A 26141-nucleotide genomic window follows, 5' to 3' on the forward strand; every position below is an offset into this window, starting at 1 on the left:
GAGTTTGCACTGTCCGGAAATCTCAGACTTTTACCACTCTTGCTTTAATAGAGTACTTGTTAGAGGGGAAATGATAACACAGCGCTGCCCTGGGATCAGATGCTTGCTGGCTGAAGAATGGTTTGTTCCCCTTCACCCTCATAGCTCATCTCTGCAAATAAATGAGGATGGATAAGCTGTATGCAGCTCTGCAATCTATGCTGCTAGGAATATGCCTCAGTCAATTGGAAATGTTTATTGCTGTAACAGTGTGGTGATATGTTGTGGTGATATGTGACTTTAGCACTGGGTGAGGTGCCATGGTAACTAAAACTAAGTCCGCAGTGAGCAGGCGAGGAACCTTGTGCTCTCAGCAAGAGTCCTGTCCCTGCCTCTCATGTGTCCAAACTTCCATGGTCCTCAGCACTGTCTGGAGCTGAGGCAGTAGCAGCTCTGAAGGTGGTGATGAGGATCAGAGTACTTGGGCTGGGACTGCAGCCTGCATGCTGATAATTCTAATCGAGCTCTAAGAGAGGGAATTCCTGCAGTAGAAAAGAGCAAGGAGTGTGTGGAGAGGTGTATTTCTAGTGGTGAGAGGTGGAGATGTGGCTAAACCCTGGACTTTGGCATTTTTGTACATTATGAGCAGAGAGAAGGGAAGAGGGCTTTGGTACAACTGATGCTAAAGTAAATGTTTGCTCAGTAACATGATATAAGACTTAGACAAATATGGGTGGACTTCTCCAGACAGCATGTGCAGTGACTTCTGTATCATTCTCCAAATCCTTTGTGATCCTCCAGCATGGAAGTGCACTATGCATGTCTGATTTTCTTCATGGGGTGGTCAAGATGTGTTAATGTAATCTTTTAAAACAAGAAATAAAATGTTGAGGCTTTGTGAGGGAGAAAAAAGCTGAAGGCCAATTGTAGATCAGGAAACTGGCTTTTTTTTTTTGAGATGGATTTCTGGCTGGAGTCTGTGTTTGGCTTAAAGAAGTGTAATACAGTTTGTGCAAGTCTGGGACCACAGAGTATATTTATCCAGCTTTTGTTTATTATTATCTATTTTTCTGAATTTCTAAATCTCTGTTTCAATATATTTAGAATTAATAATTCACTTTTACAAGATATTACATTTTGTATTATGCCTTTGGATGCACTGCATGTGCAGCGGTCACAGAAAAGGCACTACATGTGCATTACTGCTGTACCTTTATATTTATCTACATGCCAGGAATAATCCAAGATGTGGTAATGTTTTGCCTTAGAGCAATTGTACCAATGAACCTTAACCCTGATCTTAAGAGACTTATTCTCTGTTCCTCTGACAGTTTGTTTATTCTTTACTTCAGGGCCTCTTTTGAGCTAAAACAGCCATTAAGAACAAATTGTTCTGGACAGATTTTCAGCCTCTGAGTAACGAAAACTGTAACTTATTTCCATTTCTTCCTATACCTTTCTCAGGTGATTCCTGCAAACATAAATCCACTGTAGTATCCATCCAGCACAGGAATATTCTAAGCGTGGAGAAACAATGCGACTCATTAACAGTGTGACTTTTCAATTGTAAGAATTGCTGCATGCAGGAGTACAAATCCTGCTGTACTCTGTGGAGGTATAATTGTGAATGCAACGTGTACAGTATCAGTATCGGAGGAAAAGCATACATACAGGTAATTTGGGTATTTTCATTTATTTGCGGAGGTTCTTGTCCCGTGTGACTGATGGATGACAGTCATCTTGTACAATGATGTAATGTGTTGACAGTTCAGTCCTAAGATACATCTAGAACTCCATAATTCAGTGGGAATTCTGAGCACTTAGTATTTCTTCAAGTATTTCATTCATCCAGTTAATCAACTGTTTAAAAATTATTGAAAAGAATAATCTCAGGCAGTGCCTGACTGTATGTGCTCATATTAAGCATAATATTATCCATTTTTTTAGTTTATTTTTACATTCGTTATACAGAATGAATGTAAAAAGGGTAAAAGAACAGAAAGGAAAAAGGATTATCTGCCTGTAGTACAGTGAAGATATCAAGAGAAAAATAGAGCCCGCTTCAACTGCTCTTCTTAGGAGCTGGATCAAACCTAGGATTTCTTGCATTACTCATGAGGCTCCACAGCTTTTCTCTTCACTAATCAAGAAATAAAATTGAATAATTATGAACTATGTCTACTCACTAAAACAGAAGTAACTCCTGGGTAGATTCAACATGGTGAAACTTGCATTATTAAACCTTTTTTTAATTAACCAAATAGCTTACATTATTTCGAGTTCCGTTATACTATTTCTTCCTATAGAAATACTGAAATGGAGACAAAGGTCTGTTTAGAAATATAAAACTATTTTAGAATTTTATCTGAAATGAAAAAAAGCTAATTGGGGTGAATGCATCTTTATCAGACTATAATCTCAGGCTGACAGTGTCAACAGCTTTATAGTAGCATCATAAATCATCTACTGCTCTTTTTAAAACATTTTGTTGAACTTTATTTGCACCACAACTTAACAATTTCTGGAAAGGAGATAAATTTATATATAAATATATATTGCATTTTCAGATGTAGCCTTTGCATATTCCTAACGTAACTGAGACATAGAACTCTTCAGAATGAAGAAAAATATTAAATAATTAATTAATTAAATTAATTAATATTTAATATTAAAAATATTAAATAAATAAATACTGATTTATGTATGTATAATGTTAGTGTAATTACTGATCTTAATAGAAGTATTTGTATTGCAAACTGTAATTTAGGTCTCTATCTTGTCCTCTCTAATTCTACTTTCTATAAATTATGATCTAGGAAAAAAATGAACAACTGAAAATCTGATTTGGTTTTTCACATTGCATCTCATTAATTTTAAAGTGTAGCTGTAAACTTTATTAAAATACAGCAACAGTATTTCTGAACAAATTGTAGGCATTTGAGAAAATGGAAGAGTTGGAGTCTTACAGGATATTAAAGATATTCTGTGAACACTTGGTGCTGCATGCATTAATTCTAAATGTTGATAAGTGGTAGGTGTTGAGGGATGCAGCAAACAGAAGTGGGACAGGCTTCATTACAGTTGCTGCAGCAGTTCATAAGGATTAGGGTTATGACAGCCTATAGAAGCTGGAACTGAGGGATTTTGGAGAATAAGCACCTGCTCATCAGCCATGCGACCGAGAAGAATGAAGCACTGAAAGAAGTCTCAGATTGGCTTCCTGAGCAAAATCTGCTTCTGTTCAGGTAATATTGTGCTGTAGCAATGGTCTGAGGACTGAAGCAGATTTTACAGCCTGAAGAAATCTTGTCTTGTCTGTGTGACTTTATACAGAATATGTAAATTTCACAGGTGGTGCTCATTTAGCTGTAGTTTTCAGCAAAATTATGTAGGAGCATAAATAATTCCAATATTTCATGAAATATGAATAAAAGTCTATTCAATACTTTATTTTTTGAGGCTCATGGGAAACTTAAATTGAATGGTGTTGCTGAATCTCTTTTGAAGAGAGATCCTTTTAAATTTTTAATGTGCCATGTCCCTTTCCATTAGTTTAAAATAGTTTTCAGTTCTCTCAGTGATCCCTTATGATTAAAAATTTTGTCAAATGCCAGTCCTCTCATGTGTACAGTTTCAACAAGGGCTATTGGACTTGTCCTAGAATTATTAACCCCAGTGCTGGAAACATTTCACTTCTCTGCATTGCTGCTTCTTGTTATTACAGAAGAACACAGTCCTCTGCAACTATTTGGCAAATGTTTTGCCCTGAAGTAGAATTATAGAGATATTGCTACTTGTCTATTTGACATCTACAAACATAGAAAGCCCAGAGCTGCCGCTTGCCAGACATCCTCAATTCCCTGTGCGTCCACTCATGCAAGTGGCTTTCCTTTCATCACATCTTTGTGTACTGTGAAAGTAACTGGAATGGAAAAGACAGAGTAGCTGTCACATCGGTCAGTAAGACTCCTGCTGCTGCAACATCAACTAAAGCAGGCTACAGAAAGAGAAGTTTGGTCAAAAAAGTGGTAAAAACTTAGGAATGCTTTCAAGTTGAGAGAGGTGAAAAGCTCTGGTTAAGATAATGATATATCATAGATAAATAAGCCGAGCTGTGATCTATTGTTTTAAAAAAATAATAACAGAAGTAGATGAGTCAGTGGGAAGAGCTGTTTGATTTTTCTTGCAGAACATGATGAAGATATTCATGAAATGTTTTGCATTCAAAATCAAAAGGAAGCTTTTTTTTGATGTGATGTATATTTTCCTTGGGGAAATCATTATTTCAGGATACTGTTTTATATCTAGAGTTTAGTGGGATCTAGAAAAGGAGTTGACAATGAAAAAAAGAAACCAGAAAACAAGCTTAGTGAGATTTGACATACTGTTAAGTAAAGAATTAAGTATTTTAGAAAAGACAGAAATTCTTACGTTTTTGACTCTTGGAGACTAGAAGAATCTTTAACTGAAACAGATGTGACCTAACTACAGCTTGCAAAGGTCCTTGAATTTCTTATGCAACAGCTATGGCCAAGGACAGAGCTCTGCACCAGCTGAACCATGGGCCTGATCCAGTACGACAGTTGCTCCTCCACTCCAATGGCAATAATTTCCCCATGATGTTGAGCACAGTCCTTGTGGTACCTTGACACCGCTATAGGAATCTGTGGATGGAGGTTTCCTATGTTGTACCAGGTAACAAAAGTCGAGTTCAGCTGTCTACTTTGCACTAACTCGTAAAAGCATCAAGTGTTAAAAAATCTTACTGAAACTTAAATGTAGCTTGGGTGCATCCAGGCTCTCCCATGTGTCTCTCCATGTGCAACTCCCATTGATCTGGTGAGGAACAGGAACTTCCATTCTCACATGGGAGAAGGTCTGTGCTCCTTCACAGTGGCAGAACACTGTTAGAGACATCTCAGTGTGGTTGTTTGGGACTGGAGAAAGGGAACATCTATCCCATGGGTGTCTGTGAGACTTTAGGAGTGCCTTTTCTTATCTGCTCCCTTACAGCAAAACTTGATGACAAATACAGTAGATGCTTATAGGCACACTCTGGTGTCTTTTTGCAGGTAAAAATTCTGACTGGCATCCTGATGAAAATCTAATAGATACAATCAAATTATTCCCTGTTGGTGACATGTGGTTACAAATCTCTTCTGTGGTGACATGCTGTGAGCAACTTATTTTCGTGTGTAAAAGAAATATGTGACTTCCAGTGTGCCCTTGCTTCAGGTCAAACATACTGTTAGAGTTTTGTCTGGTAATTAAGAAGGAGCATGAAGATCAAATGTTAACTTTATATTAAAATCTATTGAATGGCTTACATGAATAAGACTATCTGAAATTGAAGCCTTGAAAGCATTTTATGGTAAATGGGGCATTCAGTATCCTAATATTTACTGCTGAAATATAATTAATTACATATTATACTATTTACTGTGAAAGTTGGATGCATTTAAAGTCTCCTAGATGTATATGAGCTGCTCAACTTGAACACAGTTTCATTCTCTTTTTGGAAGTTAGTTTATATATTCTAAATGAAAACTCCCATCTTCTCTTATTAATACTGCATACCTGAACTCAAGTATCTCTCTTACAGTATTGGGTATGGTTTTATCTCCTTTATCATTGCCATTTCCAATAGTGCTGTGGTGGTGATTTGGAACCTAAATAAAAGAGATAACTCATCTCTGAAGTATAATGGTAAAATTATAAGAAAATCTGAGTGTGATACTGTGAAATCGGGCACTTTTTAAGCCCATCATCCCTCTCTTTCTCCAGGGCTGAAGCCACAATTAGTTTAGATGAGAAGTTTGTTTACAGCCATATGCATGAGACTTTTATTCTGCATATGTTACAAGTAATAGCTTTGGACTAATAGGAAGATCCTAGAATGTTACTCTGACATCTGCAAGTCATTATTAGAAGCTGCATTCCTGGTCTAGGGATCTCTCCAGCTTTCCCCTCGTCCCCTTCTCCAAGATGTCTTCTGGAAAAAAATAAACACCAGAAAACAGACCCTATGTATTCCTGTATCTCTTATAGTAGCTGAGAGTATAATCCTCAGATGGTAGAAGTCCACTCTCTCACCTGTCTATCTGCAGAGGCTTAACTACATGACAACTGCTGCAATAAGAAGAGGGGGAAAAAAACCAAAACCCACACCCTGGCTTTCGGGAGAGAAAATTATCTGGTGGACATATGTCTAAATGCTGAGGTTCACAGGCTCTTAAATCTGGAGTGGCCTGATTCAGCTACTCTTCACGCATGTCAAATAATGTCCAACTCGTCCCAATAAGTACAGCTAAAAGGACAGGGGTGTTAGCTGAGTAATGCCATGTCCTACAAAGCAGTGTGTACTTTTCACCTCTCCTGATTATGATCTGATTCATCTTTGTTTGAGCGTTGATCTTTGGTTAGTATTTGTTTGCTAGTACCAACAGGAGATTTGAGCTCATGTAGCCTGAAATAGTGAGGGGTTCCAACTTGTATCTCTCCAGGTAGATGAGCTCATTACAGCTTTAGTCAACACAACTGAAGTCAAGACACACAAGCAATTTCATTAACTCAGAGTGGAACAACTTACTAACTTACTGGTAAACACATCAGTAGTCTACTGAACTGAGGCTTGATGAAGATGTGAGCTGTTGATAAAGTTCCCTGAAAATTTCACAGGCAATGATGGGGAAGATGATACCCTTAATCAGAGCATCAGAATAATCTGCAGAACGAACACAAGTTAATACTGAAAGTAGCAAAGTTAAAGCCAAACTGTAAGTTTTTTTGACATGTATGATACAGAAAAAGGAGAGAAGAATGTCATCATAATATATTGCAATGAAAACATTTTGTGAAATTTCTCAAATTAGCTGACAATTTTTTTATTAGCTGTCTTGTCAGACCCATAAATCAGATGTAAATATTTTTTGCTAATTTTATTAAATTGAAGGGAAAATATTTAAGTTTAATCTGACCAGTTTTAGAGCATGCAGGAAATGTGTGGTAAATGAATGTGAAAGACCTGCCTGCAGACAATTTCTATGCACAGTTGACTGCATCTTTCTTTGTACCTGCCAACATTAAAACCCAAGTGACATCACATTTCTGCTTTATGTAGCTGGTCAAAATAATTTTTAAAAAAAAAATAGTTTTACAAATGTTTGGAAGAATGAGCATTCTCTGGAAGCATTTCAAATGTTAGCAGTTGGGCTGTAGGAAAGCAGAAAGAGACAAACTGCACAAAAGCATTGCTCAGACTTACATGGCTAAATCTAACAGTGGCTTGTGTGTCACTTTCCTTTCTAGTCTGTGATAAACCACAAGTGCAGTATCTGCATTTATTGGCAGATGAAGCAATTTATGGGAAGATGGAAGCAAAGGGAGGTGTTTCTCATTAAATAGAGCAGTCCTTACAATTTTTTTTTCTAATAACCAAGAAAAAAGGTATTGTTTTACTGTACTTGGCTGTGTGTACTTTGTTATTTAAAATTTCCCTGAGTGTATTAATAGTATAGTATAGCATTTAACTGATATCATTTGTGGTGGGCGTGGGAGGGAGTGAAGACCTCATGCTTAGATTTGGGAATATCTACCATGGGAAATCTCTTATGAAATAACTGTTACTTCATGCAGTGTGGTCCATTCCAGATGCTAACCATTTACTCTTCAGATATTTTTCATGAGCCTTGCAGATAAGATAGCTCATTGGGAATTAATTTAGCTATGTGCAGAAAACAAAGCTCTCACCAGAGATGGGGAAATCACCCCACCTTTAATTTGGTGGTAGAACATTAACGAAGGGAGCGTTAGTCTCTGGAGCTTCCCCTCACCCTTTAACACATCAGATTTGTATTAGCAATATTTACTTTATAGAAGGGTGACACAATTTCAGCTGTTTTCAATTTTTGCTTATAGCACCCTGGAGAAAAATGTATATACAAGTAACGATTTACATTTTCATTTCTATGTTTTATTGCAGTGGGGCTGGTCACAATAGCTTAGTAACAGTTGCTTTGCAGATTTGGTTTTGACAGCATTTGATTCTTTGCCATAGTGGAGGTAGTTGCTCACATTAAGAACTAGTAAATCTGTAATTCTGAATAATTAACTGCTATTATTTTGTAAGTGGAAGCTAAGCAGAAAATGTTCGCCTTCATTAAAAACAAAACAAAACACATATTTACCAAAAAAAAGTAAGAAGAAATAATGTGTTATTTTGCTTTTGGACTTGCTTTATACATATACATGCATATTATATTCAAAAACATGTGCAATCTGTAAAGACAATTTTACAACTTGTACAGCTGTTCACCACATGTGTGGATGCACAGGGAAAACAAATATGAGCTAAGAATGTTCCCCAGTTTATGCCCCTATCAGAAATGTATATAGTCACAGTAAGAAATGAACATACAGGCGTAGTTAATAATATGCTAATAGTTACCAAAGACTGTGCTTTCAGTAGTATTTCAAAAACTAGAAGGAGAATTTTTCTAAACTACAGAATATGTTGGTTGGAACTTTTTTTTTTTTTTTTTCTTTTTTTTAAGCCACAGAAGCAGAACAAATACACAAAAACCAACAGAAGCTCCAGTTTTACTACTTAGGATAGGAATTACTTTTAAACATTAACTGTGTTTCTTTTGACTACAAAAGAGAGCAGCTCAGTCATATGTTTTGTCTATCTTTTGTTAACTGGACCTAAGAGATGCTAAGCTGGGCTTTCTGCTGTAAGAATGGTTTAGTATACTGCCTGTAGAAGAAATGCTAAGTCATGACTTGAACCAGTGGTAGAGCACCTGGTGGGAAGGCAGGGCCAGCCCAGGGGAGCTCAGATGAGTGCAAAGCCCCTGAGTGACTGGAAGGGGTGGAGCCAGGATCCACTCCCTCCCAGATCTCATTTAAGGGTTGGCAGTGGAGGCAAGGCTGTTTTACTGGAGATCCTTGCATATCTGAGGTCTTCCAAAGGTAAGCAGCATTTTTCTTTGTTTCTCTGCCCATGGCTGTTGTATTTGAGCAAGCCTTCACTTGCTGCAGCTTAGGACTTTACTGCTCTGTTGTCATTGCTGCACTTTCGGTCACGTTACGGTGTTACAAACTGCTGTAGCATATTTTTAATAAAAGAAAATATATTGTATTACGGAAACTACTCTCCTTCCTTTTTTTTTTTTTAAAGAAGCGTTTTCATAGCTATACTGAATAAATCTGTTTTATCATGAATGTAGGTGGTATTTATCATGCAACTGTTAAGAAATTACCTTTGTAATCCTTCTTGTATTAAAGAGAATTTTCTGCCTTTAATGCTTCTAACTTTGAAGCTTTGGACACAAAGAATTCTTCTGTTTTCTCTTTGGGGATCAGAATTCAATCCCATACGATGAAATATGGCTGTAATTGATTGTCTTTACCGTGGAAAAAGTAAAACCATTTTAAAAATGTATTTAAGTAGACAGTGTTATCTCTTTGTGCATACCTGTGTAGTACCTACACATGTGAGTGTGTAAGGTTCTAGGTGTACTGGAGGCATCACTTGTGTTTTGTTGAGGAGGAGAAAAAGGACTGCAGAGATGGGATTCTGTGATCTCTTGAAGCTCACATTTGGTGGCTTTCTCCCTAGCAGAAGGCCTGTACAAGGCCTAGACAACACATGAGAGTCAAAACAGGGGGAGAGGCAGAGCAGTATGTGTATGTTGCTTGACCCCTATGAAGCAGAGAGTAAAAATATTTTGTGAATTTGATTTTTCTCTGAGTGTGAGTATCTTGAAACAGTGTCAGATGACTCTTTTTTTTTTTTTTTCAGGCAGCAATTGTTAGTGTTGTCAGTGCTCTGCAGTATCTTGTCTGTAAGCTTTTCTAATCTATTCAGGTGACTATAGACCAGTTAGACTAAAACTGTGTCCTTTGAGCTACATGGGGTGTGGCTACTTCAGCATTTTACTTTGAATCAGGAGCAGGCTTTGGAAGCCAGCTTCCTGGCCATTCCCTCTGTGGCGTTTTGGTTTATGTGATGAAGCAAGTCTCGGTAAACAAAAAGGATTCCTTCCAGGTGGAATTAAACTGTGACCCAGAAGCGCACCTAAGATGCTCCAGTAGGTGTGCGGTTCACACTGGTTGGAAGTAAGTCACCCTATTATCAGATGCTCAAGACATAGCTTTTGTTCTCTTGACCCCTTTCTCTTGTACTGCACTAATTGTTATTGGTGATAGACATGCGGTCTGATCACAACTTTTTTTTAATGTGTTTATTCAAATCTGTTCTTACATCTCCTCTTCCTTCTGGAATTAATTACTGCTCATTAACAAAGTGGTGAGAAACAGGATGAGGCAGATGGTGGCCGGCTAGTATTCTTCAGCATGAGGCCTTTCTCACCCTCCCAGTGATAGTACTGTGGCTCACTCATTAGGAGCAATTTTCAGTGTAGTTAACTGTTCTGCTTCTGTTGACTCTTGCTATCAAAATATATTGACATCTAATACCTAAACAACAAGCAAAAATCTGATAGTGTGACAAGGAGCTCTCTGGCTTACAGATTTTCGTGTCTGTCTATATTTGGCTACATCAGTATGTTTTCTAGGGAAGGTGAATTTTATCTGTCCATGCCTGAAGAAAGCACACTGCATTTCAATTTTTCTTTTTTTGTCTTTGTTTTTTTTTGTTTCTGGAAAGAGCAAGTTTAAAAAAAAAAAGTGTTGAAAAGAACATGCAAGCACAGAATGTCTCTTAGTAATCTTGTGTCTTACACATTGTGCCAGTTTGATATTTTAGGTACGTTTTGTCTAGTTCAGGAAAGCACAAATATTTCAGTATGAGCTTAGAAGCCTCTTGCAGGTCCATATTGCAATGGTAGACACCTACGCTGTCATTGTGTAAATACCTCAGAAAAAAGATTTTTGGCTCAGACAGAACTTTCAGTCTTCAGGATAAAACAAGTCCTTAAGATAACACCAAAAATAAAAGATCTAAGTAACAATTTTACTGGCTATGTAAACTCATGATCTCTGAAAGTATAGCTTGCTCTTGATTTCTTGTTCTTTTTCTCTTTTCTTTGACCATGGCTTTCAACAGCACTGTGTATGTAATTTTATCTGTCTGATAAACTTCAGATGATCCAATAGATACAAGCTGACTATAAACAACCTGTTTTGTACAGAAGGTTCTCTGTCCTGAGATAGAGCTGGGCCTGAATTGTTCCTGCTTTTAAGTGATGTCCGAGTGATAACCTTGGGAAGATTTCTGAGAGGATACTGGTTCTGAGGTATGTAGTTTGTCCTTCAGCTTCGCTGTTTCCTTCACATTTGACACTGACAGTTTTGTGGAACAAAGAATTCAGGAATATCTAAGGGTTGTCAATGTTAAGTTGCGCAAGGGAGATGGTGGTGGATTACAGGAAGCAGCTGTGAAAATTTATGAAGTTTGCGTTTGGCCCTTTAGTGGGGAATATTTGTAAAACTACAGCTAGCTGGGGACACTTCAGACTACTTGTGAACAGATATTTCAGAAGACTTTGAGTTCCGATCTGTTCTATGATTGGTGTTATTGGTTCTTTTATTTCATGGTGCTTCCAGCTGCTTTCAACCTATCTACTGAAAGATTGTCTTTCTCCACAAGCTGGACTGTCATAGTACAGTCAAGAGGTATGTTTGAAGTGATACATAGTCCCTTGAAATTGTCATAGATGGCCAATTTCTCAAGTTCGTTCTCTTCTTTGGAACTCAGGCTTTCTCCCAGCTGCAGAACCTGTTCTACTGTCTACCTGATGTGCAAGCATCTGAATGTTGAGATAAGACCATTCTTTCCTCCCAGAGCTTGATAAAGGTGGTAGATTGTAAGGGGGTTGGGTTGTTTTTTCACTTCTCTGCTTTCTCAAGATCTCTCTTGATCTTTTGCGTATATGAGAAAGAAAAAGAAGCTTGTATTTGGCTTTTTTAATGTGTGAATGGGAACAAAGAGTGAATTTTGATAGCTGTTCACACACATCTGCTCTAAATAATTGATACTTTATGAATCAATGTATGACATGAAAGTCTTCCAGCAGCAAATATGTGTCAAATTTAAGTATAAACCCTTCAGGAATTATATGTATGCACTTGTCTTACATGTCCACTCAGACTCAATGAAGGACAGTTAAGATGGATAGGTCACGTTCCCTGGTGCATTTGTTATTCTTCTTCCAAGGACGACAAGCTAACACATGGGAGGAAACAAACATATCCAACGTAAGGCATTAATCAGAAGCAGTCTAAGGCCCAAAAAAAAAAAGAGAATGTAATGCACTACAGATCACATGGAGAGGGAAAAAATGAGGCCCAATACTTGCAAGAAAGACTTCAATACTTTAAAAAAAAAAAAAAAAGACAAAAGAATATGTCCTCTGGAATAGCAAAAGCAGTACAGTATATGTGAAGGAAGCACTTTTACATTAATTCTTAACTCTAGCTAGATCTAAACTGAAAGCCACACAGGGAAGTATAAAGTTAAGCATTTTTACGTGTTTATTTTATAGTGGTCTTGGTAATTTCCTACAAAAAAAAGAAAATAGAGGTATTTTTCTCTAGGAGCAGTTCTAACTCTAGCCATGGAGTGGCAGTGTGGAATTCCTTCCCTGAAGTTTTGGAGCTCAACTAAATAAGTTGCAGCCTATGCAATACATTTCTCTGATTGGCAAACGCAGAAATTTTGCCACAGGATGATGTTTAAGTTCCTACAGATAATGTGTTTAACTAGGTGATTTTCCTTTGTGGGGGAGCAGTTTTGGAAGCAGAGTATTTACTTATCTAATTTTTCTACTTCAAAATGTCATTGCCTATTTTGGGCTCCAAAAATCTTAAATGAACAATTTCATTTGCAAACAATGCTAACAAAATAATAGCTTTATTTAATAAAACAATGACTTGCAACTTTTCTTTTTTTTAACTCACATGGAATATGTTCTAATTTCTTTAGGATTTTTAGTTAAATTCTAAACATCAATTTTATTTCAGGACAGAAATACAGTTTAAACAGTCTTATTTCCAGCATTTCTGCTATGCTGGATGAAATGTAACTTAAAAAATGATATCTGCGTATCTCCATGCTTGATTTTTCGCTGCTTCCTCTGTGGTGCTCTCTGTACTTGAACCTCCTTCCATTTCTGTGTCATGACCCAATGAGATGTGCACTTGCAATCAAATCAGATTGGGAAGGCAGGAAAAAGGGGGAAAACAATGAACAGAAGTCCAGAAAGGTTACAGGAAAATATCCAGGTCGTATAACTAATACAATATATCAAACTTCAGTGATTAATTGTTGTTGTGCATTCCTTTCTTTCACTTACCTTTGCTTGTTAAGTTGTTAGCTCTCTAGGAAACAGGTTTGTCTTGTTTGTTTTAAAGTAAAACCTTTGGCACCCTGTGTATACAATGTGAAAAATAATAAAGTAATTATGCCATTGTATACATGAGAAGATTTTTAGCCTGTTACATTTACAGCTTGGCTGCAAAGAATTCCATCCATGATGTGATGTTGAACCACAAGCATGCCTTATGTTTTTAAAGCTCAGAACAAAATACAGTGACGTGGGACCCCTGCAGACCACAGCTACAATTTCAGTTGTGTAATTCTGTAGTGTAGGTATTTGCAGAGGTTGAATATGCAGGCTTTAATCTGAAAGTTTGTGTATATCTTACTTAGTATTTTTGATTTCTATTAAATTCTAGGTGTTTTGTGATCAAATCTAATGACAATTGTCCAGAACTGGAGAGGTTAAAATCACCTATGACTTCTGCCTATTTGATTGCATTTTGAACAGGCAGCATACGATATGGGATTCAGCCAGAAGGAAGTAATTGAGCAGTGGAGGTATGCTACTGTCACATTTTTCTTGTTTGATCTTTTGTTGTGTTTTTTTCCCCCCTTCTCTTATACACTCTCTTTCCTCCTTCTGGTCTGTTGTGTTTGCACTTGTTGTGTTGAGGGCCTATAAACATCAGAAAAATGTTCAAGGGAGAACAAGGGAGTATCAGAGTCAGTCGAAGAGAGTGCTGGGTACAGGGGAGTCAGTGCAAGGTGTACAGGTGAGAGTAGGAGGCACGAAAGTGATGGTGAGTCACATCAGAGGGTTTTTGTGTGATTTTTTTCTTTCCTTTTTTTAATCTGAAATCTTCAGGTATGTGCTATTTAAATTCAATTTGTAACTTCAATGTAGAGCTCAAAAGTCATGGTACCTTCCAGGTTTGGATAGTATATGACTTGCTTTCGTTTGGAATTTTTCCAGATGTGCTGCAGCACTTGAAATTCATTCCCTGCCTTAATCCAAAGTAACTTTCAAGTATAGACAGGCCTAGCAGTACAACACTAACACTTACTTAACTTTGGCAGAAGTTTTAGGTGTTCAAGGAATGCAGGATTGTTCTGTAAGGAATGCAGAATTTTAACCTCATTAGTTGGTATTAATGAGTTATTTCCTAAGAGGCTTTAGATGTCTTAATTTTGTTAACGGAACCTTCATATGAAAAACTATATAGGTAAAGTAATAAAATTGCTCATAAGGAAGAATTAGTTGTTACTAATGTCTGGGAATCATTTCTGTGATCTTGAAATACTTTGATAGGAAAATATTTTCATACTAAGTTGCTCATTGATGGAAATCTTTGCTTTCACAATTAGAGTCTCCAAATCGATTTGAGAATGGTTATTTCATAGAGCTGTTAAGCTGTTATACTCTCTATTTCTTTTGGTGGGTGAAGTGCTCTAAGTAGTGGTATAAATAGGTAAGGGATTGTCAAATGCTTACATCCTGAAGTATCTGCTTCAAGTGCACTTCTGCTTGTGTGGTGGATTCATCATAAGAGTATGTTCATTAGCAGGTGGCACACTGAGTATTCTACCAATAATGTAATCCCTAGCTCAGAGTTTAATCTCTAGACCAGCATTATTACAGAAGTCAAAGATGATTCTGAGTTCCTTGAATTGCTGGAATTACCCAGGCAGTAAAGGTTTTTAGTATGGCAAGGTTTTGAGAACAAGCTGACTCCAGTTCTGTTGTTAAACTCCATGTATTAAGAAACTCCAGTGCATTAAAAAATGTTAGTTTATGTGAAATCTTGATTTCAAAAGAAGTTGAACAATGTGGCTTCAGTTAAATAAGCATTGATTGATAAGTGTATGCTCTTCAGTAGTGCCTGCTTAAAATTGTGTGCTGAAAGTTATTTGCTGAATCAGTGGTAGCTGTGCATCTTGCTAAGCATCTTGCACAGCTGAGCTCCTTGCTTGGTAGCCAATGTGTTGTGCACTCAAGAACCTGGCTGGTTGCAAGGCTTCTGTAAACACAAAGGATGTGGATGTCTCTGTTATAGCAGTGATATCTTTAGGCTTGAGTGACCAAGGCCAGCGTGCAGTTTAGGATTATAAAGATCCATACAAAAGAATATGGAATCGTATCCACATTAATAAGGCCTGTCCTGAGAAAGGATTAGTTAGTTCACATAGGATGTCACTTTAGGATACTGGTACTGCTTCTGGTTTGGGCGATGTGAACTCATCTGACTCTTCAGAGTGGGTTAGAGTTTTATTGACGATAATGTGAGGTTGTAATTGAAGGTGGCCTTTCATTTTTTGTGAGTAGCGCATGAGTAGTTGTTACTCCTAGAAGCATTCCTAACAAATTTTTTGGGTCTACATAAATAAAAGCATTTAGTAGTAATGACTCAGAATTGATGCTGTCTTAAAAATAAAAAAGAGAAAGACATTGAGACTGCCAAGTGTTAACTTGAGGCACAGCCTTTAAGATAAGGATTGGCATTTACTTAGGCTGAATTCTGCAGCACTCTGTAAACATCTTGCAAAAGCGATCTGCTGCAGCTTTCATGTACCTTACTGAGGATAATCCATTGCATTGTTGGATTTGGCCAGTGGCTGCTAAGTGAAATAATCCCACTCTGGAAAAGGAGTGAATCACTAGAGCAGCAAATACTCAAAAAGTAAGTAAAAATGTGAATGACATATATAGTTGTTTTCTGCAGTTTAACGCTACTGTTGAAAGGAATTAACTTGATTTTAATAGGAAATTAGGTGTTTTGTTTGTTCTTTTGTGAAGTATTTTTTAACAAATATTGCCAAAGCCCCTCAATCACTATGTTCCTTGATCAGCCAAACCTTACACCTAACTGTACTTGTATGCAGTAACTTTTCTTAAGTCACTGAACTTCATATACATCAACTAGTTACACAGAAGTTTATAACTACAAATCAAGACTTGCCAAGACATGCTCAACATTGAAGTTCTTCAGACATCAGTGAAATGGTGTAAAGCCTCAACTTCATGGATGCTCAGTACCTAACAAAGGTGGCTGTAAGGGCAGGAATCAGTTCTTACCTAGTATCAGTGCAAATGGTGAGAACAACTTGGCCGTGTCCAACAAACTTGATTTTACCAAGATTTGTTCTCATACTTCGTACACATGAACAGCTTTTGATGGCCGCTCATTTGAAGGAATGTTATCTAATTTAATCTCTGCAGGATTGAGATCTAAATATTATTATTTTAAATACTAAATCATCGCTCTGCTTAAGCCTCAATCCTATTTTTGATCAGCGCTCTGGGATTTCAGGTAGTGGAAGTAAAGTAGACACAATGTGCGCTGAAATACATGTGTTGCTTTTGGTGTTGTAAAATATTAATTTTCTTCTTTACTGAAGGGGCTTCCCCCACCTCCCCATCTCTTACAAAGATTTTGCATCTGACATGTAGACTTGGAGTAATAGGGGATTATGTCATGCTCTGACATGTGCAACTTTTCAAACACTTAAAAATAAATAAAAAGTTGTATAAGTGGGTTTAGGCTGCCAAAAAGCAGCCTGAACTTGTATTTCTCTTGTTTCTTCAGGTTTTATAAGGCTGCTTACTGAAATATTTCAGGCAAACCAAATGCTTATTATAGCAACCTCTGCTTTACTTGCTGAAGGCCTCAGCTAATGCCAACATTTTGAGGCTTGGTCTCCGGGAGGTGCTCAGCTGTGCTGCCCAGTGTGGGTGTCTCGCACCTCCCAGGACCAAGACGCTCGCAGACTCCTGGCAGGCATCTGGGGCTCTGCAAGGTTCTTGCAAAGGGGAAATCAGCACTAAGTATAGGTGGCCGCGGGCCGTTCTAGGCTGCGTACTGGCATTTCAAGAGTGGATAAGTTGTCTGAACTCTTGCAGCCTCTTTGTGAGGTCAAACAACACCGTAACAATCACCCCCAGTATTCTGAAAGCAGAATGAACTAGCGAAATTTTGGTGAAGCGTTCTGAAACTCCTCTTTGATTCGCTTTATCTCTGCCCTTTCTCCCCGCGGATACGGGGGCTGCTGATTTGGACGAGCGGATCAGGGCTCGGTGCCGTAACGGAGCTTTCTGGTGTTGCCGTGCTCGCGCTGGCGGCGGCGCTACCGGCGCCGTACGGCAGCGGCACCCCGGGCAGCAGTACTGGAGAGCCGTCCGGCCTCAGAAGCCGATTCTCCGCCCACCCTTGCCGAAGGGAACGCTAGGGCGGAGCGTGAGGTGTAAAGCCCTCACCCGTGATGCCTTCACTCCAAAACTCAATGCTCTGTTGAAATTGGAGCTTTGAAAAGCCGAGGAGTGTATTCAGTACAGAAGGTCTCCTATTATATTCCGGCACAAAGTGAAGGGAAAAGGCTCTTCCTGTGCACGCTTTGCTCAGCGCACGCAGACCCGCCGCCTCACACCGCTCCTTCCCCTGCCCCGGGCAGAGCCGCGGGCGGGCGGAGCGCAGGTGCAGCCGAACGGCGCTCAGGTGCGGCGCGAGACCCGGCCAGGTCCGCGCGGCGAATGGGCCCCGGGGGCGGGGCACCCTCGGGGCCGTCACGGCGCAATCCCCGCCCCGCGCCCAATGACGGCGCGGCCCCGCCCGGCCCGGCCCGGCCCGCCGTGTGCGCGGCACTGCCGCCATGGGGTTACTCGCGGGTTGGGGGCCGGCCGGGCGGCTGCGCGCCTCCTCCTTCTCCGCCTCCTCCCGCGCGCCGCGGGCCGGGCAGCAGCGGCCGGCGCTGGGTCGGCCTCGGCGAGGGTCCTGTCCGGTTCCGTTCCCGGCCGGCGCCGCGCTGCCCATGGCTTAGCTGCGCAGTTGTGCGCTTGCCCCGCGGGACGCGGCGTGGACGGAGCCCCTGCCAGGTACGTGCGGGCGGCCCGGACCGGGGGCGGGCGGCGGTCCGCGTCTCACCCACGGGACCGGTACCGTGGTTGGGACGGTCGATCCGCGGGACTGCGGGGGGCGAGGCCTGAGGGCGAGGCCGAGCGGCAGCGACTGTCAGCCAGCGGCCGTCGGGTCTCGGCAGCGGCGGGAGGAGGCGAGGAGTCCGCGGTCGGGTCCGGCAGTGCGCGCTACAGGTGTCACCGGGAGCGGTGTGCGGGGCCGGAGGGCGGCGGTGCGGCCCTCTGTGGGGCCGATGCCGCCCCGCGTACTGCTGAGCTCAGCGCTGTAGGAATGCAACACAGAGCTGGTGCGGGTGTGGAGGTGGCACGAGACACGTGAAGGCGGTATGCGAGTTAGCACGGTGCAGCTTCACTGCACTTTCGCTGGGGAGCTGCTGGCCCGTGGGACGTGCGTCCCGCCGCTGCCTCTGTGCGCCGCACTCCCACCAGGTGTGCCCAGGCCACTTGGGTTTCCCCAGTTTCACGAGCTCTTGCTAGTCCCAAGTAACTGCCACTGGCGTTACTGAAGATTACGCATTTTGTCCTTTTACAATTCCAGGTGTAGCTGCCTGCAGGGTTGGCTTTCCCCAGGTGCTGGAAATGTAACCAGATGTGACCCCACTTCCCTCAGCTATGTTACACTGTTGCTGTTGTGACTTAGTTGCTGTCACATAGTATTTTCTGCAAGTCTGATCATCATCCCAGATCAGTTTTAGTGGGAACTCTTAAAATTAGGTTCCTATATTTTTGTAAGTAGGGTGGAGGAGGAGGGCTTGGATGGACAAGCACCGTGATGTCATTCTCCCACAGGCACTTACCTGACTGCCCTGCATTTACACCAGGCCAAGCGATTCGGCGCCATTGGGATGGGGCTTGCAGGCTGATGTTGGCCCGATGCAGGGAGGCTCCCGCAGCAGGGCAGCCCCTGTCCTGGGGCAGCGCAGGGACCAGCTGGGCGCAGTGCTGTGACCCCAGGCTGCTGCTGGAGCCTTGCACAGGACAGACCTTGAAGCTGCTGTAAATACAACAAATTCCAAAGCGTGGGTCTATTTGTTTACTGCTTCTTGCCAGGAATACTTTATTTCCCGTGCAGTCCATGCTTTTTTCCATGGATCTCAGGGACAACATGAGTTGGTAGCTGGGTTTTAGTTAGCGCTGTGCAGGTGCCCTGCCAAAGCATTTCCAACAAAAGTGTTAGCGAAGTGTTAGGCACACGTTTGTGCAAAGAGCCCCGGTCAGCCTGTGGAAGCTGGTGGGGCTGCCAGCCCAGGAAGAGCGCATCTTGCCAGGACCTGGTGCTGTGGCTGTGTGGGCAGCCGATGGCTGCACAGTCAGAAGGGGCTGGCTGCTGGGGGGCAGGCTGCTGGCTTCCTTCAGTGAAGAGCCCTTTACTCTGCAGTTTGCTTCCCCCAATTGTTTGCCGAATCCAACCTTGTTGAGCTTAAAGTGGCACTTCAGAATTTTTCCTCTTCTGCCCTCCTTTCTCCTTCTGGGGAGGTCTTGTTTGGTTCTTGTGCACATTTCAGCTTTGGGTGTGTGTGCCTCATCTAGGCAGTGTGTGAGTGGTACCTCCCAACAGATGGGATTTCTTTCATAAAGTAAGTTCTGATTTTTATTTCTCTGGCATGCAGATCATCTCATGGTGCCGTGGCATCTTGGTGGCTATCTCTAGGAACAGTGCTCTGAAGTTAATTGCTAACCAGCAGGGGGAACACACAACACTGTCTCTGAAGTCTCTCTTCATACCACAGCTGCAGTTTGTTAAAACTTTGGGCCTATGCCTTTGATAGTATTTCTTTAAAAGATGAATATTGATTTACTTGGAAAAAAATAAACGTTAGAATAAACGCATTATTTTTGTATGCATGCCTATTAGTTTGCTCTGATAGACATCTCTCTCACTATTCTGGGTGGAATTTTAGTGTGTTATTGAGAACTGAACTTGGTAAAATCTGAGAGGTTTCTTTAAGTGGAACTTTTCTTTCAAGATGTTTGAAATGAATTAAGTAAAAATGAGAAATGATATTGAGTAATCTCGCAAAACTTCAGACAATGAGGTAGCTAGGATGTTTTGACAGTGGAACTAAAGTTGAGTGGCTAAAAAATTGTGTTCTTACAAGAAACTATTCAAAGTATTTTTGGTTTCCATAAGAGAAAGTATTATAGGTGGTCTCTTAGGTTTTAGGAAGCCATGACTAGCTTGTTTTTGCAAAGGTCAACTGATGTTCCGAGCATGAATCAGTAATGATTTTTGGTTTTGGTTTGTTTTGGTGGAACAGTCAATTACTAATTTTTTTTCTCAAGGTAGAAGCTATTCCCAAAGGTTATCTTAATGACGTACATGGATGCATATGCTTTTTAGTCTATGAAGCCTGATGCAGCCAAACAGCAAATACTTAAGGTATGGGTATGCAGATAGCTGAACGCTAAGTAAGGATGGGAGCTTGGAGCAAGTTGCTATTCCTCAGTGGGAGCCAAAGAACAGCCCTTATCCTGCAGTAAATGTTTGCTGCCTTGCTGCTTGCACTGTGGAGTTAAGCTGTCTTTGCCTGATGGTAGGGTAACAACATGCCTAGAAGCATCTGCCATGGAGTAACAGGTTTGCACCAAGACCACAGTGACTGGCAACAATTGCATATTCTCATAGCCTTAAGCCTTAAAGTAAATGGAGACAAAATACAGTCTCATTAGAATGAACGGTCCCAAGTCACCTTTATAGGAAGAGGTGAGTTCCTCTGGGGATGTACTTACCTGGTTCTGGAATGGCACTGACTGAACACTGAGGCATTCATGGTTGTTTTCCTCCCTAGTGTTTCAGCCACCAGGTATATAGATATTCCAGTGTCCTCGTTTTCTTCTCTAGGAGCAGTATCCTGTGTTGCTGGATACTGAAGGTCTGTGTTAAGCTCCACTGGTGATCTGTATCTCCCATTATTTTTGCTCTGATTATTATTAATAGGGAATCACAAAACTTTCTCCCCTGTGCAGTTCTATGAGATGCTGAAATATGTAAAGTCACTGTGAGAATTCTGCTTTAATGTTACTTAAAAATAGTACTAAAACTTTTCCAAATATAAATTACAGTGCTTTTGTCTGATATCTACAATAATATTCTGTTAATATTTAAGATACATATTGCTAAGTCATAGGCGATTGATATCAGCAAATATTCTGTGGGATACAGATTGCAAATATCTTTGCAATCGTGTTACTTTCAGTCTAATTCCACAAAATATTTGTGAATTATAAATAAGCATTACTTCTAGAGCAGCAGTATTTGTGGTGATGAACAGTGGTATGTGAATTTCTAACCACTTCATGAATAGAAGCATGTTTTGCCATAAAAATGTACTAGCAGAGAAGTAATGCAATTGGAACTGCTCTGTCTATAACTGCAGATTCTCATTTTCATGAGCTGGCAGTCATCCAGTAGAGCAGCTTTTCTTGTGCTATGACAGCAATGATTAACTCTACGATAGCTGAAATGAAACGGATTTACACTATTTGGGAAATCATTGAAAGAGGGACTTCAAAACTGCCACTTAGTCAGTATATATCGCATATCTTTCTGTTTGCCTCCTGTCAAAGTAGATTTTTGAAAATGCATCCTTTGAGCTTAAGTATCCAAATGGTCAGCTTTATTGAGTTCAGCGGAGAACATCTGATATTTTGTTATTTTGTTGAATATGTACAGCTTACAAGAAACTGTCTGGCAAAATATACTAGTTTATGATGTATTTGTGGTGAAACAATGTATTTATTGAGGAAAAATGTGAAAGCTGTTCATTCGTATTCATCCTTTAAATAGTTCCTCAACTTGAGTTATAGCTATTGGTTGTTAACAAATTGAATTGTGATATATTTAACACTTCTTTTTAATAGTTTCTCTAATTTTAATAGAGTAGTTGACCAACTTCAGATTTATTTATTCTGCTGTTACAGACTATTGTAAAATTCTGGGAGGTCAGCTGGAAAGGACAGCTGTTTCAAATAAGCTTAGTTATGACCTTGCAAGAGACCTGTTTAGGTTCTGAGAGAATTGCTTATCTGTAGGTCACGGGTTTGAAACAGGTTAATTATATACCTGAATGTATGGGCTGCTCTGCATGGAAGGCAGTAAGGACTGTAATATAGAAGGTGATTTGGGGGGGAGGTATTCATTTGTACTCTGATTTTCTTTCTAAGTGTAGGCATTTCTGTTGGGAATTGCTGTAGTTTCGTTGTTTGAGTCAGGAATGGTAAAAATAAATAATAACAAAAAAATCTCCAACTATCAAGGGAGCCAACTGTGCAATGTAGATCTGCTGGAAACGTGTTTCTTTGCCAAGAAGCTGGAGATGGATTGAGGAACTGTATGTCCTTTCTTGTCTTAGATTCATGGAAGTAATTCATTAGGCTATAGCTGTATGTGACACAATGCAATTGAGAACTGTGGTAGTCTCATATCAGCGAGGCTGCACTTGTTTTCTTAGGTTTTGATAGTGATTTGAGTGAAGCAAAATAGCATTCTGATTGACAAAACAGCTGTTGCAGGATTTGAAAAGCATGGCTTTTTCTCATATTAAGGCTACTGAATTAGTGGACCAAGTCACTCCTTTTGTATGTGCAGCTTGTGCTATGCAGTAGCTGAGCTTCCCCTCCTCTCTTTAAAATGATTGGTTCTTCTGAGTTCTTTTGGGCTGGGCATTTGGTTCCACTCTGGAGATGAGGTGCCATGATTTTCTTTTTGCATACAAGGTGTGCAGATGATTTATTTATATGTATTTAGGAATTTGTTGCGGCCTTCCACATCCCGAACCTTCTGGTCAAAGCTTTTTGCAGTCTCTGTGTGTAAATGTAGTAAATAATGAAAGGCAGGAAATTGTGCACGGTAAAAATTATGTGGGAGTATGTGTGCATTCTCAGTGGAATATGCCAGTGATACGGATCCTTGTTGAAACAAATCCTCCTCACAGCACTCATAAATGGTAGTTTTTATGGAAAAAGATTTTGCCTCAGCCTGAACATGTTTCTCTGCTAAACAAATTAAATTACACATCTTTGGCAGACAATTAGTGAGAGGTTAAGTTACTTTTACATAAAGGGAAGCTCCTTTTGACTCATTCTTTAACTGTATAGAACTTTGTGGTCTTCCCTGTTTGTGTGGGAGAACTTTCCCATCTTACAGACATGCATCTGCAAATCTAGTGGCTGATTGTTAGTTTCTGACAAATGTCTTTGTCTTTTGTTGTTGTATAGCAGCCTGAAGAAACACTCAATTAATTTACCTGCTTTCCAGTGTGCACGTTGTTTTAGAGAACAAATTTCAAAGCACACCTCTCTTGTTTTACTGTTTTCCCTTCAAACATGGTTTTGATGAGTGTGGTTAGTTTCAGCGTACCCAGTAGTTTGAATTTTAAGCTGCTCATTTACATCTTGTCACATCTTATGACCAGGGCAGAGGGGAAGGCTGATTTGTGTCACGTCATCCCATTTGCTCTGCACTGTTTTTCAGCATTTTTCAGTTTGATGATCACCATTCCTTCCCCTAAGAAAGGCCTGCATCCTTATGTAGCAAATTCATGCTCAGTGCCATAGTCTTGTTCTTTGCTGTCATCCCTTGCGATCTTCTCACAATTAACCCAGATAATTTCTTGTATCTTAATGTATTTAATGTAATTTAATGTAGGCCACAGTTTGAAAACCACTTCTCTAAATGTACAGAGGTAATTTCAAGATTTAAAATTGAGCAGAGATTGATTTAGCTTTGTTGCTGGTAGGGAGATTGCATCTAGCACTAGTTCTAGATACAGTTCTAAGGTTTTGCAGATTAGTCTTGAAAAAATAACTGCATCAGGCATTCCTCAAGAGACTCAGTTGCTGAAATCTCTTACCCGGAACAGAAGAAGCCTTGCTGTGTTGATAACTTTCTGACCTGCTATGTTTCCTTTCTGTGGGATAGCTGCAGGGAGATGCTTCCCTAGGGCCATGTTGGCCTGTATAGGTGCATTAGAGCTGTTAACTTTTTAGTTTAGGTGTGCAATTAGAAACTAAGCCAAATAAAATTTAAGATTAATGAAATTTGTGTGAGGTTGTTGGCTGTTACTGCGTTTGTGAAGAGTAAGATAGTCTAGTGCCAGGAAACCCATTCTGTTTCCAATTAGAAACCATTAAAAAAAAGTAATTAGGCCAAAGAAATTTAACCATGAGAAGGGAAAGTTGTAGAGATTTATTTCATGCAGTTCATGATCTTCTTCATCCTGAAGACTCCTATGCAGCAGCAGCAGTGTTTTTGTTTCAGGGTAAAATTTGCAGAAGCAGCAAACTCCATTTAAAAAACAGAAGCCTGGTTGCTGTTAATGCTGGTGAGATACTGCTGGTTTTGTTCCTAGGAACCCGAGTTTTATTCAGGTGTACGTTTTCAGATTTCTTGGGCTGCCTTGGCAACTTGAATCCCATCTTTATGTATACACAGTTTCTAGAAGTCTTATTGCTGCTTCTGCTGCCTTAATGTCCATCGGGAAAATGTCATATAATTTTACCTCTGGTGTTCCCTGGTAAGGACAGTGAGATCTTTTCCAGAAGACAGAAGCAGAACTACCTGAAATAGTATTATCTTTCCAGGCAGATAGTGGAGGGGTGCTGTGGACGTGCAGAGGTGCTGTTATGACTCATTTGCGTGTGAAAGATGAGGCTTTCTGTGAGTTGCATGGAAAATATGTAGCTGAAGCTGGTACTAGATTCCAGGTTGCTTGAGCCACTGTAGCCTAACATCTGCTCAGTCTCCCAGTGTCTTGTTTTCTCTGCTCCTTTTTGAGATCATCTGATGTAGCATGTCCCTGAAGGCTCTGTGTGAAAGTAGAAAAGTTCTGATTCGCTGCTCCGGTTACACATAGGATATTTGCCTTGCTGTTAAGCTCTGTCTCCTGTGCCATGTGTACTCCCTTCCGTAGACTTTCAGTAATCTCTAGGAATTTCTGCTTTTGTTAAAAGGGAATCTGCACTGTAGTCTCCTCCTTGAGGAAGAATCTTGTGTACTCCTTCCACTAAAAAAAGACGCCTTAGTGCACTTCCTTCCCTTCCACCTATTGAAACCCTCCTACATCCTGATCGTGCAAGAGGCTATTCTCTTGTTTACACTTTAAGTACAGCCTTTCCCCTGAGCCCATAAAGAGTCAGCTGCATACCTCGGTGGGTCTGGGGGAAGGGAAGTCCTGGGAACATACAAAAGGTTGATTTTTATCCTGTTTCTGTAAACTGTCTTTCACTTTTGTGCTATGATGTACAGTGATTATTTAGCTCAAGCTTTCATGTTGTTTGGTTTCATGACTTTACTTTTCTGATCTAAACTCACAGCAATTCAGGTCAGCTAGTTTAAAAAAAAGTGTTGAGAAGCTGAAGGGAAAATTAGTTACAAAATCATACTGAGAATAGGCACCACGATTCAAACTGGAGCTTCCTGGCAGCAGTGGGCAATATACATACCAGGTAACAAACCCAACTTAAGTAACACATTGTTAAAAGGTGAAATAGTTTCACATTTTTTGGACAGATTTGTGTATATTTTGTGACTTCCTGTAGTTTAGCATTGTAAAACATTAATATGAAAATAAATAAACGAAATGTTAAAACAAAAGTTACACAGAATAGAGGGGCACAATTGCTAAATGGCATAAAATATCTTCCCTTGGCACTTTTCCAGTTCCCATAGCCTTTAACAGTGACTTGTTGAAATGTCCCATTACAAGCACAGCAGCATGTGAACTGCAGGACATCAGAGTTACTTTTTCCCTGGGCTTTTGATATGTCAGGATTTTTGGTTTTATTACTATTCATGTATTCCCTGAAAATGAAACCACTTTGATGTTTCTAAAACAGAATCTATTCCCTTAATAGTTTATGAGTAAGTTACTGTTTTCAGTTCTCAATGGTGGAACTTTATGTATATGCTTTGGACAGAGGCATTAAAAATACATAGAAACTTTCAATCCCACATTGATATTTGCTAACCGT

The 26141-nt window shown here is 40.1% G+C and overlaps 1 protein-coding gene and 1 long non-coding RNA gene across 3 annotated transcripts in view; both read left to right on the plus strand.

The window, feature by feature from the left end:
• The window catches only part of LOC110402244, a 99287-nt gene extending 97474 nt beyond the window's left edge, over nucleotides 1-1813 (plus strand). The window contains exon 6 of the long non-coding RNA XR_002440990.1: nucleotides 1444-1813. This is a non-coding gene — a long non-coding RNA (uncharacterized LOC110402244). The remainder of the gene's footprint in view (nucleotides 1-1443) is intronic.
• The window catches only part of TGFBR3 (transforming growth factor beta receptor 3), a 117773-nt gene continuing 105428 nt past the window's right edge, over nucleotides 13797-26141 (plus strand). The window contains exon 1 of one of the 2 annotated variants that reach the window (XM_021404089.1): nucleotides 13797-13819. The gene's annotated coding sequence lies outside the window, so the exon portion shown is untranslated. Of the gene's footprint in view, nucleotides 13820-17921; nucleotides 18129-26141 lie in introns of those variants that run through there. The other variant, XM_021404088.1, reaches the window with a different exon arrangement.

Source organism: Numida meleagris, chromosome 7, assembly GCF_002078875.1.
Source record: "Numida meleagris isolate 19003 breed g44 Domestic line chromosome 7, NumMel1.0, whole genome shotgun sequence".
In the NCBI taxonomy this organism is placed as follows: domain Eukaryota; kingdom Metazoa; phylum Chordata; class Aves; order Galliformes; family Numididae; genus Numida; species Numida meleagris.